Consider the following 13,510-nt stretch of genomic DNA (forward strand, 5'->3'; position numbering starts at 1 on the left):
CGAATTCGTCAGAACCAAAATCCCCCCTTTACTTTGTTGCTTCAAAGTGTTAAATTTCTATTTCGTTAGTGTTTTTGAGTGTTTTGATTCAAACCAAAACACTAAATTCATCCAAAGTTGTGTTAGAGTCAAATCTGCCCAGTAAGTGTTTTTAGGCAATTTTGAGTGTATTTAAGTTGTTTTGAGTCCCTTGAGTCTATTTAAATGTTTTTAACTTTGTTTTTATGTTTTTGAGTAAGTTTAGAGGTTTTAGCAAGCCCTCCTAATCCCCGGTTTAGAATGATCCATACTTGCATTTATACTACAATTTGACAACAAGAGGGTTTAATTTTAGTTCTTAACTTTCATCGCACCAATATGGTATTAGAGAGCCAACTAAATACACTATCAAAAATTTGAGGTTGCCCTACGAATTTTGAGGTGACGGACAAAATTTCGTCAGGTAACCTTCACTTACACGATGGACATTGTCAATGGTAGGGCAAAATAATTCAGCAACATTGGTTGACTAAAAGGTCTTACATGCCGAACATAGTTCGTAGGCAATGAGAGCATTCATCGGATAAAAATTTAGCACCAAATAGGAAATGATTTAGCCAGTGAAGATGTATAAATTTACCCGATGGTGGTATTTGTCAGGAAACTTTTCCAAGAGTGGTCAAACTTCATTTGCCACATGTCAAAAATGTCCACCGACCAAAATATTAGTCGACGCATGTCTAGGTTTACCTGATGGAGTAGTTCGTCGGTTAAACCTTCAGTTGCAATTTATAAGTCTGTGTCTCCCTTCATTTTTCTCATCCATATTTCATACTTCATTTTCCTCCACCATCTCCTAACTCTCCTCCCATCCTAAACCCTCAACACAAGTTTTAAAAAAAATCCTTATTAGCAAACACATGTATGTTGTGGTTGGTGGTCTAGAGAGTCCATGAAGAGGATACTACCGTAATATGCAAGAACATAGAGAGATACCATAGTAACGTTGAAGGCAGTGGTGAACATAGTCGAAGACGGTGGTGAACACTGTCGAAGACGAGGCTGAACACTGTCGAAGACGGTGGTGACCAAAAGTTACTTGGATGTTTTGCATATGGAAGAACATGCAAAAGATACTACCGTAATGGACGAAACGCCCTAGATAGCAAGGCTGGGCTGTTCAAGAAAAAAGGCTTAGCCCTGTTTGTAAAGCTTAGGCAGAATCAGAGGTGTATCTGATTGGCCAAGACTCACAGCATTTCTACGTGGTCATGAATTAGAGCATCTCTGAGTGGGCAAGAATCAGAGCGTATCTGAGTGGCCAAGACTAAGTATTTCTGTGTCGTGCAAGAATAAGAGGATTGGGAGATATTATGTAAACTTTTATATATTTTCAGTATTGTTTAATAGTTTGTAAAGTTGTAAAGTTGTAATAGTATTGTTTAATTGACACACCCTGACCCGGAATGTCCACTCGGACTCCGAATTGAGTTGCGCTGGCCGACACCTAGAAGGTGACGAAGCCATAAAGTGTGATGATGTGGAAAAATGTGAATATATTTAAACCTATGAGTGCCTAAATACTAGAGTGCGCTAGTGAGCGGGAAGGAACCCACTTCACACCTGACGTTAGAGCGTAAGTAAGTACAGTAAAGTGGATTAAGAATCGTACCCTCGAAAGAATCTCCAATACTAAGAATGGCCACAAATCTTTGATGATAAGAAAGCTTAGCTAATAAAACCTGGAGGGTGAAAACAAAATAAGGGTGAGTGGCCATAGAAATGAAATTTTAATAGAAACCATCTAAAGCATTATAACCCTTCGCTGCAACACCTGTATACTTTGCAGAAAATCATACCACGTATCAATGTGAAATCAAAAGTATATCAACAGTAAACCATAAATCTACCACAACATAACATCTTATCAGCAATATCAATAATCATGTGATTAATAACCCATACTAGCACACAAGTCGGAGTCACCTATGGTGATCTATACGACTGCACCCATATCTCATCAATCAATGCTAACTCACAAGTCAGAGTCATCTATAGTGACCTGTACGACTTATCCATATCTCATCACATATGCTAGCTCATAAGTCGGGAGTCACCTCTAGTGACATGTACGACTTATCCATAGCTCAATAAGTATACCTGCACACGAGTCGAAACCACCTAAAGTGGTCTGTACGACAGGACTGGGTGTAAATAAATATGCTCAAGTGCTACGATCACGTGAAGACTGTACGAATAATCGCGGGTCACCTACGAGTCGGAACCACCTATAGTGGTCTGTACGATAGGCCTGTGCACCTACCTTGAATCCAAGGTGAGCGTAAGGTGCGGGAGGTGAACATCACGTGAAGGACTGTGCCCTGGCCACGGATGAGAGCACTAACACGGGGTGCAGGTTTATGAGCTCTCAATGTATCTCAACATAACATGTACGATTCATGAGCAACTTGTACGACAGTGTCGGGGTTGTTTAAGACATAATATAGTCATGCCATTACCCCATCATGTCAACTAATACCATAAACTCACCTGAACTTACCTGGGTGTCCTGAGTTCACCTTCACGCTTCCAAGCATTTACAATGATTATGTACATGTAATATACATAAGAATATACCATGATGCAATCAAAATTCAACCATAACATAGTATTCCTAAATATATATATATATATATATATGTATAATATGGCATAAGATGCATAATCTGTAACGCCTTACTCCCGAACTACTTATTTTCGGAAATAATTATCGATGATAAGTCCAACTAGATACTAGTTTAATTAAATATTCCTTACTTCAAATTTCTGATTCTTCATACATTGATTTATGACCAATATTTAACCACCAAATCATAAGGTTTGTTTGTACCATACTTGCCCAATCCTGAAACTACTGAGCACTGGTCAACGTTATACCGTCAAGGACCCAGAAGAGTTTCCTTCCAACCAGGAGGCCAATCACAGCACGACACGTGTCGACATCAGAAGCCAATCATAGCGCGACACGTGTCAAGATCATAAGCCAATCACAACACAACACGTGTCAATGTCAGAATGAAACTAGAAACTCTCTTCTATAAATGGAGATCATTCTCTCACAATATTTCCTAATGTCATTTGTACTAAATCATTCACTAGTACTCACTAAAGGAGAGCTTGAACCTATGTACTTGTGTAAACCCTTCATAATTAATGAGAACTCATCTACTCCGTGGACGTAGCCAATCTGGGTGAACCATGTACATCTTGTGTTTGCTTCCCTGTCCCTATCCATTTACATACTTATCCACACTAGTGACCGGAACAATCTAGCGAAGGTCACAAACTTGACACTTTCTGTTGTACCAAAATCCTCGCTGATTTTGTGCATCAACATTTGGCGCCGTTTGTGGGAACGACATTTATTCCCACTCTTTTCAGCTTTATCAAGCTGGTTTCCACCATTAGTACACTTTCTTTTGACCAGGCATCCTTCTCTAACATGGGGAGTGAAGGAAGCCACATCACACAGAATGACACCCCTCTTGCACCTAGTGTGAAACAACGAAAGAAGGAAGGAAAGAGGGTTGCTCTTCAAGCTAAAGTCGATGAGCTAGAAGCTCAAAACAACAAGATAGCAATGAAGAATGAGGTCATCCAGGAGCAGTATGAGAAGCTCTTTGAGACGCTCCACGAAACTATGTGTACTCAAACACGCGAGCTTGTTGCCCCTGTGGACATCAACCATCATCTGGGTGCCCCCCAACACGAAGGGTCACCTTCCTTCGACATGGGTATCCTTGATGAGGAGCGAGCTAATCATCAAAACATTGATCAACATGAGACTTCTCTCAACCCAGCTGTTTCGACCCGAAACAGGAGAAGTGGAGGAAGACACCTTCTTGCAGAGGGGTTGGAAGAATTGAAAGCCGTTTATCTTGACTGCCGAGACTTCTTAAAGCAACGTCGAGAAAATCCCCTCCACATATGCTCGAAGATCAATGACCTAAGGGTTTCTGAAAGACTCGGTCCCCTCCCACGACTCAGGCCAGCTGCCAATCTAGGGAAGGAACGACATGTCCTAGAGGAACATGGAGGTACAAGGGACTTTGAGGTATTCCGACAGACTCGCCTTGGAAGTCAGTACGGCGAGTCCAAGGAAAAATCACACGCCCTTGCTCAAACTTTCCTACTTCTAAGAGGCGATGGAGACTTACGAAAGAAAATCCTAGTGGTACATGACTCCACTCAAGACCCTATTGTCCTACAGCTCATTGAGGAAGTAAACAAGTTGAAGGTCGAACGTCAGGCCGAGATACCTGATTGGAACCAACCCAGGCCTGGCCCTCTCACAAGGAGGATCCTCGACACCCCTCTTCAAGCGAAGATAAAACAAAAGCTTGGTTTACAACTTTCTACTGGAAGGGAGGACTTAATTGAACACCTTAACCTCTTTGAGTCCACCATGGCATATCAGATACACACCGACGAAGAGCGATGTCTTCTCTTCCCCTCCACCCTCTCTGGCGGAGCTCTAAACTGGTATTGTCGTCTTCCACATAAGACAGTAGACTCATTTGAGGAACTGAGAAAACTGTTTGTCGCTCAACACATCTTTCAGACCGATCGCTTGCATTCTGCAGATGACTTGTACACTATTCGCCAGAAGCCGGATGAGTCACTACGAAAGTATGCTGGTCGTTTCAGCCATGAGTATTCTCGCTGCGCTGAGGCAGATGACAAGACTGCCCTCAAGGGCTTCACGGCAGGCCTACGTGATTGTTTCTTCAAGTACATGATCAATGCCAACACTTGGAAGACTTACTCTGAGGTGATGGCACAAGCTTACAACCATGCCTCTGCCGAGGCAAGGACATATCAAGGGAAACCCCCCACAACCACCCCTTATCAGCAAGTAGGGAGTGGAAGCCAGATCCAACCAAATGAGAAGACCTCGACCTTCCAAAAGGTAGCGGTGCCTCCCCCTGCCTTACTTAATACTTTGCCAAGTCAACAGACATATCAATCTTAGGGTAAAAGGAAAGATTTCCATCTTCACCAGTCTCATTTTAGTAAAAGGAGTAAGGGACACTATTGCGATAACCAAGGGTATCGCCATGATAATCCCCGACCCCAGGCAGTCAACACAGTGGGTCAAGTACGTGTTAGGACAGCCCCTACCCCGAGGTATGAGGCATACACACCTTTGAACACCATATGCGTGGCCATTTACCTCAGCATAGCACACTTGATACCGAAGCCAAAGCCGAGGCACCTGGATTACAAGCCCACGAAGAACACGGGCACGTTTTGCTGCTACCACGAGCATAAAGGCCATGACTGCGAGAAGTGTATCACCCTTCGTGATCATATTGAAGATTTGGCACGTGAAGGAAAAATTGATCAATTCCTCCTTCACCCTCTAAGGGGTAACCGTAACCAATGCCAGGTAAATGTGATATATTCCATAAGTGGTGGCACACCCATATCTAAATCTTCCAACAGGGCCATGAAAAATAGTGAACGAGCTTTAAGGTCTGGCCACCAAGTGTTTCACGTGGAAGACATCAGGGGAGGTAAGTATCAAAAGCCTAATTGGGATCCAATATGTTTCTACCCTGAGGAAGAAAGAGGTATCATCTACCCTTACAACGACCCACTGATCGTGAAAGCTCACATAGCCAACTTTGAAGTACGACGAAATCCTGGTAGACACGGGGGCTTCGGTCAATATCATGTTTGCTGAAGTTTTCAGGGCACTTAATGTAGCTGAACACTTGCTCGACATCTCGATTTCCCCTATGATAAGCTTCTTTGGTGATATCGTGCAACCTTTGGGGAGCATACACTTACCTTTCACCATTGGTACAGGCCCTTACACAGCTACAATTACCACTAGCTTCCTGGTGGTTGATTGCCCAACGACATACAATGTCATCTTCGAACGTACAGGCATCAATGATCTCAAGGCCATGGTATCCACACATATGTTGTTGATGAAATTTCCAACCCCCTATGGCAATGGTTACATCAGAGGAGATCAACTTAGTGCACGATCATGTTACAACACTTCGGTCAAGCAACAACACCTGCCTGTGCCCAAGGAAACCCTTTTTATACATGACCAAGTCATAAAGACCAGCCCATACGAAGCCAACTTGGATCTTCACGGCGGCAACAGTCAACCCGACGATCATCGAGATGACTCTTTCACCCAGCAAGCACAACCCGCTGAAGAGTTGGAGAATGTCTCTATCTCAAAAGATTATTCGGATCGCATGGTGAAGATTGGTATCACCTTGTCACCACCCATTCGGTTGGCATTGATCTCTTTTTTGCAAGAGAACACTAAGGTCTTCGCCTGGTCATACAAGGACATGCCAGACATCTCTCCCGATATCATCTGTCATCGCTTAAGTATTGACCCCAAGACTAAGTCAGTGAGACAGAAGCGAAGATCTTATGACGCTGAACGGTACGAGGCAATGAAGGCAGAAGTTGAAAAACTCAAAGGCATAGGCTTCGTTCGTGAAGTCAATTATCCAACGTGGGTAGCAAATGTTGTCCTTGTTAAGAAGAATCCGACCAAGGAAAGTCTCTTGCTCCAAAAGGTCTTGTGGAGAATGTGTGTCAATTACACCGACCTAAACAAAGGATGCCCGAAGGATAGCTTTCCTCTTCCTTTCATAGACAGACTTTTAGACTCTACGGTAGGGTGTGAACTCCTGAGCTTTATGGATGCTTACTTAGGATACAACCAAATCCTCATGAACCCTCCGGACTAAGAACACACAGCCTTTATTACTGACATAGGACTATATTGCTATAAAGTCATGCCCTTCGGCCTAAAGAATACATGAGCGACTTATCAGAGACTGGCCAATTCAATGTTCACCGAATAGATTGGGAAGAGCATGAAAGTTTACGTTGATGATATGCTAGTCAAGAGCAAACATGCTGACCAACACATCACCAACCTATATGAAACTTTCACCATTCTGAAGAGGTATCGAATGAGGTTGAACCCCAACAAATGTGCCTTCGGCGTAGGCTTTGGAAAATTCTTAGGCTTCATGATAAGCCAACGAGGCATTGAGGCTAATCCCGAGAAGATCAAAGCAATCCTCGACATGAAGGAGCCGGTAACTTCAAAAGACATCCAGAGCCTTATTGGCAAGGTGGCAGCCTTAACTAGGTTCATCTCTAAGGCCATCGACAAATGTGCTCTTTTCTTCAAAGCACTTAAGGGAAGTAAGAAGTACATTACATGGACTAATGAATGTGCTGAGGCATTCAAAAACCTTAAAGACTACATGAGTAAAGCCCCTTTGCTCTCCAAACCTGAGGTTGGTGACACTTTCATTATCTATCTGTCGGTATCGGCTTCAGCAGTAAGTTCGGTTTTCATTCGAAATGATGGTAATGTCAAACGGCCTGTCTACTACGCTAGTAAGGCCTTACAAGATGCGCAGACACAATACTCCAACATTGAGAAATTGGCTCTAACATTGGTCATGTCTGCTCGAAAATTTCGCCCTTACTTCCAAGCACACTCCATCATCGTGCTTACCAATCATCCTATTTGACAGATACTCCAAAGTCCTGACACTTCCGGGTGAATGATCAAATGGGCGATAACATTGGGTGAGTTTGACATCTCCTACCAACCAAAGCCAGCTGAGAAGGGCCAAACAGTGGCAGACTTCATCACCGACTTCACATATTATTTTGACATTGTTTTTACGCCTAAAGAAGTGGTTTCATTACCCTCGAAAACTCAGAAAATAGAACCAACAGCCCCAGCATGGAGTCTATATGTTGATGGCTCGTCTAACCAATAGGGTTGTGGAGCAGGACTAGTCCTTATGACCTTTGACAAAGTGGCGATGGAGTATGCTCTTTGTTTCAAATTCAAGGCGTCGAACAATGAGGCCGAATATGAAGCCCTCATAGCAGGCTTACGTTTGGCCAAACACCTTGGGGTTAAACGAATTGATATCTTCAGTGACTCCCAATTGGCGGTTAACCAGGTCACCAACAACTTTGACGCTAAGGATAGCTCCATGGCAGCATATTTAGCACAAACACAATTGTTACTTAAGCACTTTCACTACTAGATCACCCAAATTCCTCGAGCGGTAAACAGTCATGCAGATGCTTTGGCTCACCTCGCCTCAGGGGTGGAAGACAAGATTGGGAGAAAAATTCAGGTCGAATTGTTGGCAGCACCAAGCACCATGGCTGCAGAAGTGTGCAACTTACATCAATGAGATAGTTGGATTACCCCGATTTATAGATTCTTTGCTCATGGCACCCTTCCAAATGACAAAGTTCAAGCTAAACAGATTTGATACAAGGCTACCCGTTACTTGATCATTAATGACCAACTCTACAAGCAAGGTTTTAACCTACCATACCTAAGATGCCTTACGCCCACAGAGGCAGAAATTGTCATTCGGGAAATACATGAAGGAGTCTGCGGAGATCATGCTAGATCTCGATCCTTAGCACACAAGGCTTTTCGCCAAAGATATTACTGGCCAACACTGCACCAAGATGCCATCAGAATATCCCGCTCATGTGATAAGTGTCAACGCTACGCAACTATTCCTCACTCCCCTCTCGAGCCGCTCACTCCTATGATCAGCCCTTGGCCCTTCGCCCAATGGAGACTTGATTTGATCGGCCCAATGCCTGCCGGGAAGGGCAAGGTTCGCTATGCAATCGTTGCAGTTGACTTCACAAAGTGGGCCAAAGTAGAACCCTTGGCAACCATTACTGAGGCAAAAATAGAAGACTTCGTATGGAAGAACATCCTTTGTAGATTTGGCATTCCCAGTGCGATAGTCACTGACAACGAGCGACAGTTCGACAACAATAAGTTCAGGATGTTCTGCTCTAAGTTCAACATCAACTTATGTTTTGCCTCCCCAGCTCATCCCCAGTCTAATGGACAAGTTGAAGCCATCAACAAAATAATCAAGCGAACTTTGAAAACCAGCTTGGATAAGGCTAAGGGTTGTTGGCCATAATTTGTACCCCAAGTTCTTTGGTCATACTGCACTTCGTATCGGACATCAACATGAGAAACCCCATTCTCACTTGCCTTTGGTACAGAGGCAGTTGTCCCAGTTGAGCTTGAGCAAGCAACGTTCCGAGTCCAAAACTATATGCAAAGCGAAAATGACAAACAATTTACCCTCAACTTAGATCTAGTCGAGGAACACAGAAACCAGGCTCACTTAAGGAATGTCGCCTACAAGCAGTACATCTCCAACTACTATGACTCAAGGGTCAAACCTCGTTCTTTCAAAGTGGGGGACTGGGTATTGAAGAAAAGATTACTCTCCGACAGAGTCCCAAGTGAAGGAACACTTAGTCCAAACTAGGATGGACCGTTTGAAGTTGTTGGCATCAGTCGCCCTGGCCCCTACAAGCTTAGAAGCTCCGATGGCAAGACCCTTGGCCATCTATGGAATGCTGATCACTTGAAGTACTATTACAAGTAAACTCACATTGTACAAGTGTTAAGCTTCAGCCGTTCGACATCCTATGTAACGAAGACTATTTAGCATGAATTCAATAAAGAGGTGATTTAGACAACTCGATCCTAATCCTCTTACATTCCTAGCAATGAAACACTCGGGTTCAAAGCTTTAACATGAATGCTTCCAACATGAAACAAAGTCTAAGTATATGTCAACAAGACTATACAAATAAACGAACAGCTTCACAGTATATTCGTTCAATCATACATTCCAACACATTCATACATAAGCCAACTGTGCTTTGAAAGGGTTTAACATATTTTGTGTCATTTGACACTTGCGACAATGTGCCTAGACACCTTGCCCTTATTCTCACCAACCAGGTGATGAAATGTGAAGAAGGAACTCATCTTCATGCCACCAACTAGGTGATGAAATGTACAACCTGTACTCTCCTTCATGCCACCAACCAGGTGATGACATGTACAACCCATACTCTAATATCATTTGGCAACTTGCCACTCATGCCACCAACCAGGTGAAGAAAGAACTCATCTTCATGCCACCAACCAGGTGATGAAATGTACAACCCGTACTCTCCTTCATGCTACCAACCAGGTGATGAAATGTACAACCCGTACTCTAATATCATTTGGTAACTTGCCACTCATGCCACCAACCAGGTGAAGAAGGAACCCATCTTTATGCCACCAACCAGGTGATGAAATGTACAACCCGTACTCTAATATCATTTGGCAACTTCCATTCATGCCACCAACCAGGGGAAGAAGGAACTCACCTTCGTACCACCAACTAAGTGATGAAAGCAACTCACCATTCATTCCACTTACCAGAAGACGAGTGGTACAACTTGTACATGTTAACTCCTAGCATTCACAAATAATAAAAAACCTTCAAGCTTGAGAACTCAACTAGAGGAACACTTATGCCCAACAAGAGTTATAGTCACCAACAAAGTCTTATTGCAAGCCAACAACAACTTCAGTGCATGCCATACGAAGATCAAGCTATTCAGCCTTCTTGCATTTGCTTCAAACATTTCCCTTCTGTAACAATGCAAACATTACAACTCGTAGAAAGCTTCACACACTCTTGATCAAGACAGTGTGAAGCAAAACCAATTTATGGTGCCAACAAGAGCTTCATCAAAGGAGTTCAACCACAATTCTTAAAAGCTTCACACACTCTTGATTAAGACAATGTGAAGCAAAACCAATTTATGGTGCCAACAAGAGCTTCATCAATAGAGGGCAACCATAATTCTCAAAAGCTTCACACACTTTTGATCACGACAGTGTGAAGCAAAACCAATTTATGGTGCCAACAACAAGAGCTTCATCAATGAAGGGCAACCACAATTCTCAAAAGCTTCACACACTCTTGATCAAGACAGTGTGAAGCAAAACCAATTTATAGTGCCAACAAAAGCTTCATCAAAGGAGTTCAACCACAATTCTCAAAAGCTTCACACACTCTTGATCAAGAGAATGTGAAGCAACACCAATTTATGGTGCCAACAAAAGCTTCAACAATGGAGGGCAACCACAATTCTCAAAAGTTTCACACACTCTTGATCAAGACATTGTGAAGCAAAACCAATTTATGGTGCCAACAAGACCTTCATCAAATGAGTTCAACCACAATTCTCTAAAGCTTCACACACTCTTGATCAAGACAGTGTGAAGCAACACCAATTTATGGTGCCAACAAGAGCTTCATCAATGGAGGGCAACCGCAATTCTCAAAAACTTCACACACTCTTGATCAAGACAATGTGAAGCAAAACCAATTTATGGTGCCAACAAGAGCTTCATCAAATGAGTTTAACCATAATTCTCAAAAGCTTCACACACTATTGATCAAGACAGTGTGAAGCAAAACCAATTTATGGTGTCAACAAAAGCTTCATCAATGGAGGGCAACTACAATTCTCAAACCTTCGAAGCAAATTCAAGACTGTTCGAAGCAAATTCAAGACTGTTCGAAGCAAATTCAATTTATATAGTTCAACCAAAACTTCGACTACTACAAGGTGTGGCTTGCATCACAATCTCTTGCTCAACAGTGTGGAAGCAAAATTTGTATATGTTGTCTCTCCCACATTTTCAAATTTCTAGTTTCCAAAAAAAAAAAAAAAGGGAAATTCAACAAAGCTTCATCAATGGAGGACAACTACAAATTCTCAAAAGCTTCACACTATCTTGATCAAGATAGTGTGAAGCAAAATCAATTCATGGTTGATAGGAGCATATTTATGCTACTTAATTGGCTTGTTCTCGTGCATTTAGGTTGTGTTTACTTAGCTATTTTAGTGTCTAAAGTCACTTTTGTGTGTTTTCAGGTTCTAAGGTCAAAGTGTGCAAAAAGAAGCAAAATGGAGCCTTTTGGAGCAAAAGGAATGGATGAATTGAAGTCTTGAAGAAAGTTGGTTTCCTAATCCAAGAAGGATTCCTAATCAACAAAGGATTCCTAATTGAAGAAGGATTCCTACTTATTTGAGGATTCCCAATTGAAGATGGATTCCTACTCACATGAGGATTCCTAGAAGAACAAGGATTCCTACTCCAAGAAGGATTCCTACTTGAAATAGGAAAGTTAAGCCAAGGTTTCCTACTTTGGTTTGACCTTTCCTAAATGTTCCTAAGTCTTATCAACTGTGAAGGCCTCCTAAGCATTTTAGGACATCAAATACACCTCCCTCCCACCATATCAACCTTTGCCGCACCTCACATACCCTTTCCACAACTTCCTCTTCCTTGCCGTGCAAGGGAGAGGGTCCTTTCCTGATTTTGAGCATTAAAACACATTCCTAATATGTTTTAAACCCTAGCCGCATATTTCCTTGACCTTTCCTTTTATTTTCTGATTTGTTTCCTAATTCTAGAATCCTTAGACTTAATTTCTGATTTCCTAATCAACCTAGGGTTTTAATTTCTGTTTTCCTTTAAATAAACCTCTTGGTTGCAGCCACAAAACATTCCACACACACCCATTCACATCCATTCACGCCAGAAACCTTTCCCTTACCTTTGCCGTGCCCAATCTTCACCCAAATCCATATTTTCTGACCCCAAACCTCCCTAGCCGTGCCATACACCCATCTTAGACACTTTTCTACCATTCTACCTCATCCAAAACCATCCCAAACCATCTCCATACCTTATGCCGCAGCAAGAAGGAAGAAGGAGTGCTCTTGAATGTGCTTGCTAGTCTATTGCAGATTGCTGGAACTTTTAGGTGTAATCTTTCTTATGTTTTCAATGTTTCAATTCAATAAACTTTGTGTTGTGAGTATGAGGAACTAAACCCCCTTAGTTGGGGGGTGATTCGAAACCATGTGCATGCTTGCAATATGATTTGATTACATTCAGTTGTTATTTCATAAGTTGTGGATTCAATTCGTTCATCTACTTGATTGATAACTTATTTGTGTATGTTGATTGAGAGTGCACGCTTAGTTTTCATGCATGAATATGATGCTAGATTATGAGGGAGTTTCACCTAATAGTTACAATCTTATAATCACAAGTAGTGAAGGTCGCTTGAAAACGATCGCGTTGAATGAATTCTTGGCATAAGTTTCATGCAATTCATAGTAACGAATGCCTCGTCAATGCTTATGTTTTTCATAGAACTTAATGATTCTTGCTTGCATCTCTATTATGCAATTCATGTAGGGAACTCGTAGGGAATGTTTTGGGTTGTCGTATGCAATCATCCAACTCAATAACTTGTGGAAAAACTGAGGGTTAATTAGTGCAATTCACGGTTAATTTGGGGCATTGAGTATTCATAATTTATTGGAAGAACAACTGAAAATCGTTTTGTTTGCAAGTGTGACATGTGTGGAGAAGAACCTCCTAACTAGCCTTTTATCCATCCTTTTCATCCAAAAACGTTTTACAATCTGTTTTGTTTCAAAGTTTCTGTTTTGTTTTCAATTTTCGTCCAAAACAAATCCCCCTTTATTTTGAGGTCTTAGATTAGTTAGAAGGTGTTTTGATTTGTGTTTCTAAGTGTTT

This window comes from Malus domestica, chromosome 14 (assembly GCF_042453785.1).
Source record: "Malus domestica chromosome 14, GDT2T_hap1".
NCBI classification, from domain to species: Eukaryota; Viridiplantae; Streptophyta; class Magnoliopsida; order Rosales; family Rosaceae; genus Malus; species Malus domestica.